General features: G+C 27.9%; 1 pseudogene; it reads right to left on the reverse strand.

Moving 5' to 3' along the window:
* Window positions 1–883: 883 nt before the first annotated feature.
* Window positions 884–4,771, reverse strand: LOC106325781 (annotated as a pseudogene).
* Between the last annotated feature and the right edge of the window lie 2,273 nt (window positions 4,772–7,044).

The raw sequence follows: 7,044 nt of genomic DNA on the forward strand, positions 1-7,044 counted from the left end.
GTTTTCCTTAAGTATACGACTAAAAATATTAAAATGACATGTATCAATTCGATGGTTGATTTGAAAGTTTTCAAAACCATATGGAAGATAAAAGTCAAAATAATTCAACTGTGAAAACAATACTGTTCACTTTTTTCAAGAATGTGTTCGATGGAAAAAATAAGGTTTTTATGTTATAATTTGTTTAATGTCCAATCCGATCAACCCATGATGTATTAATTATAGTTTTGTTCCATTATTTTTAATAAAAATTGATCCGATCCATCGGAAAAAAATTATATAATAACAACAAAAATATTTTATATATATATATAAAATGATCACATATATAAAAAAACTATCGATAATATATATATATAAATAAACTCACTATGCGCAAGGCGCAGCTCTTATCCTAGTATTTAAGTATTTTGTTTTTCTATTTATGTAGCTCCTGTCATTTATAGTCCATGTTTTCAGACTGATCTTAACTAATAAAACTATGAGTTATTTCGACTAAAGAATAACAAAAAAAAACCTAATCTACTGAAAGGAGATGAGACTGGATCGAGCCTTGACGACTCCAGATCCAGGAAAATGAAAGATTGATATTAAGATCATTTTATAGTAGTGTTACATGGGAATGAGCTGAGAATAATTGTAAACGTCTGACAAAGGTAAAAAAATAAAGTCTTTATCTCTGGAAACTCTGGTCAACTTAGACCACAAAAGTCTTTCTTCAGTCGTAGAGGTAATGCTTCAACATCAACTAAGGCTGTCGCGTTGCACTTTTTGTAGTAGTGTTAATATGTGTGACGCTAATATTTTATTAACGGATTGTGTACCAGACTTTTCATGTAGGATTTTATGATACTATTGGTAATAATTATAAATTATCGTTCTCTCTGACACATTATCTAATGTTAAAATGAGTTATATACAGTAGGAGTTTCCACAAAGTGTGAAAGAAATTCAATTGAGTTTTAAAAAGACCATAAGAGAATACTCATAATAGAATCATCGTTCATATAAGTAGAAAGACTAACTTTCATTTCTTACATTCAGGGCCGGCTGATGACCAGGGGCCAGCTGTGCACCCGCCCAGGGTCCATTGTTGGAAGGGGCCCATAATTTTTTTTTTTAATGTAGTAGTGTAACTCTATTTTTTGTAAACTATACGTATACGTTTTAGAAAAACGAAATTAATAAATACAAAATTTATAAATCTAACTTTATGGAAACAAAATCTTATTTATGTTAATTTGATTAAACTTTTACCAAATTATAATTAATATTAAAATATTATAATCAACTAGTTATCTAATGTGAGCTTTTTAAGCATGATTGTATTTCATCAACACGTCTTCAGTGACAATACAATTTTAATACTCTCAAAATCGTTGATTCTTCAAGGATTCTTACATTGTTGATTAGTTTATGTAAGTGATCTTTAATATTTTTTTTTACTATCCTGTTTTTTGTTTAGAGATCACTGATTTTTTTTTGGTAGAGCAAAATTTTTTTTTCGTTTCTAAAACGTCTGAGGATTTTTTTTTGTTTTCTGGTTTCAGGTATCCATTTCACTTTCACTTTCAGCTTCGTCAATTCATTTTTTGATTCTTAAATTCAGGCGTACTTTTCTTTTTACTTAAATTTTAGAAATTAACTCGACTTTGAAGTATAGCCGACTAAAGATATTATATTTTGAAGGTTTTTGTAAGAACAAATGATTTCATTCTCAAGAAAAAAGAACCTATAAAAAGAGCAAGACTGTTTTACTTTTATGGTTGTGCTTACCTTTTCAAACGAAAAGGATTTTATTTTACCCTGTAACTACAATTTCAAAATTTTAATTCATCGGTTAAGGGTCACTTTTTTTAATTTTGCCCCAGGGCCCGTAAAAGGTTCGAGCCGGCCCTGCTTACATTTCACGAGCCGAGCCGAGCACATTGCCTTGTCTTCCGTCCTACAACAGCATAAACACCAAAATAAGCAAATATGTCACATGGGATACTAAAGTCCAACTAGTGGTATTCATATTCAAAAATCAGCAGTTATATTGCATATCAAAAGAACAGGCAACAAAATCAATATAAACTTAACCAATCATGTGCAAATATCCTAATCTAAACTGAACAAAAGACTTCATAAGATCTTAAATTAGTCTTTAACTATTGTAGAATAAAAAGACCATGAAAAATATAAAAAGACTTGCAAATCACATTTCAGAATACAAACTAACCGCAGAAGGCAATGTCCAGCCATCTTCAAGTGACCATTCCAATGATGGACGTAAGTCCTTTCTCAAAGCGTTGTAAGTCGCTCCTTCACCACGTGGTGGAGGATACAGTTCAACCTGCAAAAATAGACAATCGATTTATCTAAAGAATTCAAGCTTCTAATATCATATTCACTCCACTTTCACACTCTACCAACGGACAAGTAGTAGAGAATGAGACTAAATAACTAGAACAAACAACTTCACAACATCAATCTTCTTTTTATCTGCCTGTAATGGTTCGTTCTTCTTCAATGCCACAACCGTTCCAGACCAGTAACAATCATCTTTATGCCAATCAACTAAGTCTCCTACTTTCCAAGAGCCATGAGCGACGTCAAGAGGTTTTTGGTTAACCACTCTTTCTCCTCATGTTCAAACCGCTGAAAGACTTGTTGCTCATGTATCTCTGAAGCGTATAAAAATTTCAAGAATAAATTCACGCATAGCCATTACAAAACATTGTCAAGGTAACATGATATTAGTTAAACAAAAATAAAATATGCAATGGAAGATAAAACTCACCTTCTTTTTCGTAATCAAGATACTTCAAGCTGTAGTACAATTTCCCCTCCACTATGTATATCCTTACTACCTAATTAAGGATTAAAGAAATAACACAAAGCTGTTAATATAAATGTATTGTACTAGAAGCCTATAGATTCTACATGTGGTGAAGCACATATAGGCTCATCCACCTCAAAGTGAATTTCATGAAACGGAGGGTTGATGATAGAATTGGTATTTTAAAATGCTGAGACATTAAATATGCCTATTTGAAATATTTGAAAGGATTAATTCCCTAGAGAAACAGAGTCAATTGACATTACCTTGCATCGAAACCAAGCTCCACGATATCCATGTTCAAAGGATCTTACTTCAACAGTTTGACCATCTTTGAAAGGTAGGTTGGTTTGAGACATGTAGTATTTGCAGAACTGCATAGAGTTAAAATTATAACACAAATTGAATTACGTGGAAAAAAAATAATCCATAAAAAACTGTGATTATTACAGAGAGAAACTGTAATAATCATTAACATAATGGCAAGAACATGTAGATGACTTTTTCTTCAAATCAAAAGCTAGAGTTAATCAGAAGTTTGAAATTTGGACTATACATTGGAATAGCCAAGTTAGATGGTTGTCGTGGGTGTGAATCCAGATGTTTATTCTAAACCACTACATTAATTAGAATATATATATATATATATATATATATATGTAAACTCTTTTTCATCTACACTATTGTGAATATATATATATGTAAACTTTTTTTTATCTACACTATTGTGAATAAACATACAAACAACGGTAAAGGTATTCTACTATACAAATGTATTAATGTTCATTGTTCATATCAACTGTAAATTCAAAACAAAACAAAACAAAAATTAATGTTGACATAAAACAAATCAAAACCATGTCAATTTTATAAATTCAGCTTGTAAATAGAAAACTTTGTTTCAATACTAGTTTAGTAAAAAGAATAACAATGTCATACAATAATATATTAGAACAATGGTGATGATTGGTTCAACTGTGGTAGAATTTTAGCTGTAAAAGTTTAGTTGTAGATAAATTGGTTCTAAATGTAAAGTTGTTACTGTTTGCAGAGACTTTTGCTGTAGTTAAATTTGTTCTAGCTGTAAGCTATAGGGTGCAGATATTTTAAAATAAAATATGTGAAATATGTGATGTATATATAAAATAATTATTATTTTTATCACTTAAAATAATTTAGATTAATATTTTTTAAAATTATCAAAGTATACTGTTATTTAAAATGTGATATGTAAATAATATTTATTATTTAAAATATTTCAATAATTTAAAAGCATCCAAAAGAGTAAAATATTTATAGATGTTTTTTTATTATGATTATCTTATTTATTTGATATTATAGATATTTTTTTTATTCTAAAGTTTCTACAACTTATAAATGAAAGATGTAGATTTTTTAACTAAAATACATAAGAAAAATATTTGCTTTATTTATTTTGATGTAGCTTTAAAAATAAAGTTAAAGCATGATTGATAAAAATTAATAGAAATTTGACGTAGGTTTTAACTTTAAAAAGTAAAGTTAAAACATGATTGGTAAAATTTAATGATTTAGAAAAAAAAAAATAAAGCTCAACCAATCATACTCGGTGTCTATCAAGAGATGAGCTTATCTTAAAGTTTCAAAACCATATTTTGCGGAATCTGCTTCAAAACCAATCAAAATCAACTTTGAAAATATCTGAGTATTTAAACCGAAAAACAAAGTCTGGGGTGATAGGGACATACTAATAAATTACTCTTCATCCGAAAAATAACAAGAAAAAGTATGCAGAATACTATAAACAAAACACCAAGATTCGAGCAGAGAAAAAGGTGACATACCTGATTCGGTTGGGAACCAATTTAGATGTGGAACGAAACGATTTGGCGTTGGCAGTTTATATGTTAGGGCAGGAATCCTAATTTTAGAGAGAGATAGAGATGCATATTTTATATGCCTAACGCTAACTTGGAAAACGAAGTAGGCTTGGATAGGCCTTTTAGAGAAGAAATAAACAGCAGGGCTTGGCCCGCTTGCACCATTATTATTTTAATCAATTTCATTATATCGATATGTTTTGTATCGTTTTATCAATTTGATTTCGAACTTTTGGCACAAACAGAGATACCGTTCGATTAATATTCTAATGTGAACTAGGACCGGTCCGCCCTACGGACGGGAATTCATTTAATTATATTTTCCTTTATATTTGTTTTTAGTTTAAATGATGTTGTTTAGTTATGCAAACAATGTAATTTTTGTATTTTTTTTAGTTTTTCTCGTTCATTTCTGTTGATTGCATTTATTGTTAAAAACTCAAAATAGTTTTATTGAGATTAACTAAATTTTATAATACTATTATTAGTTAAGCTGTGTTCTATTTTTATTACAGTATAACCTCTTTAAATTAATACTCTATAAATTAATATACACTAAAAATTTCTATAAAATAATATAATTTTATAGTTCCAAATTGAGTTTTTGGTTCAATTAGTATATCGATAAATTAATATCTCTATAAATTAATAAAAAAATTATAGTTAGTCCCAACATTATTAATTTATAGAGGTTTCACTGTATGTTGGAATAGATATTTTATCTGTTTGTTTAGTATAAATTATCAAATTTCATTTTTGCTATTTTTTGTTTGTTATTGAGTTATTTTACATTATTTTTATTATTGGACTATGCAAGTATGTATTTTTTATTTTCATATTAGTATTAAAATTATGGTTGAGGTTTTTATTTTTCTATTTTTTTAAAGATTCACATTAAATTAAATAAAATAGCCTTATATTTTCTGTTCACAATACTTACAAAAATATGCTTATTTTCCGTTAAAACAATTTAATGTAATTTTTTCAAAAATGTTTAATTTATTATCAATTATATGTAAAACTAATTTTCAGTATTTTTATAAAAACTTTCAATATTTATTTTATTATTATTTTTAAATTCTATATGATATTGATTAATTTTTCTAAAACGATGCTTGAAAATAATTTTTAACACTGACCTCATTAAAGCTAATTAATTTATTACTACCAAATAAGTTGTTCATTTTTATTTTTTAATATTATGATTATAATTAAAACTAATAACTTATATATAATGTTAAACATATTATTAAGCTATTAATTTTTAAATAGCAATAATGGATGATTTATATTTGACTACTTTATAAATCTTGTAACTACTTACAAAACAGGGTAATCACAAAAGTTCAAAAATGTGAGGACTGATATCCAAGTTTGTATATATACTATATTTAAAATCATCACAACATGAACAGTTGACTTTCTAAATGCGTTGTTCAGAAAAAAAAACTTGCTACATGCAAAAGCGGTTTTTCATTTTTTTTATGCGTCCTTTCCTGCGATCCATTTGGAAGAACTCGACTTTTATCTTTTTTTGTAAGATTATATCATTTATTCGATTGTGCTATGATCTGAATAAATATATTTCATGTCATTCATTCTTGTAGTTAAGCTTTTTCATATCTTTTTATTTTAGAGAGAACATATCCTTCTTGTTAGCAAAAAAAAGAAAGAAAAAGAACATATCCTTCTTGTGTCCAATTGTTTTATCCTTTTTCATCTTCACTGTTCTGGATATAAGCGTATATCATTAAAGCACTTTGAACTTTAAATTATTGCACACAACAATAGCAATTTTAATTTCCTTTAGCATGTATACATTCACACTAAAAGAAAACTTATTTTTTACTAGGTCAGTATTCGTTGTAAATTCGTCGTAAACCGGGTGTTACGACGAATTAACGTCGAAAGACGTTTCGTTGTTAAACGTCCGTCGTAACGGAGGTTTCGTCGTAAACGACTCGTTACGTTTACGACGAAATATATTCCTCGTAAAGCGCAGGGAAAAGATTCGTCGTAAAAGCCACGTAAATATTCGTCGTAAAGCCCACGTAATTATTTCGATGTAAAGCACACGTAAATACTTTCGTTGTAAATCACTCGTAAACATTTCGATGTAAAACCCTCGTAAATATTTCGATGTTAATCACTCGTAAACATTCGATGTAAACTCCATGTAATGTTTACGAGGAGTTTACATCGTTTCTTATTATATTATTATTAATTAGTATATAATAGATTTTAATTTATATTTAATATTTAGAATTGAAAATAATTTAAATTTTAAAACGAAATATGAAATTGGAAAAACATATTTTAAAAATTCATACAATAATATTTAAATTCATAATACAAACAGAAAAA

This window comes from Brassica oleracea, chromosome C2 (genome assembly GCF_000695525.1).
Source record: "Brassica oleracea var. oleracea cultivar TO1000 chromosome C2, BOL, whole genome shotgun sequence".
Taxonomy (NCBI): Eukaryota; Viridiplantae; Streptophyta; class Magnoliopsida; order Brassicales; family Brassicaceae; genus Brassica; species Brassica oleracea.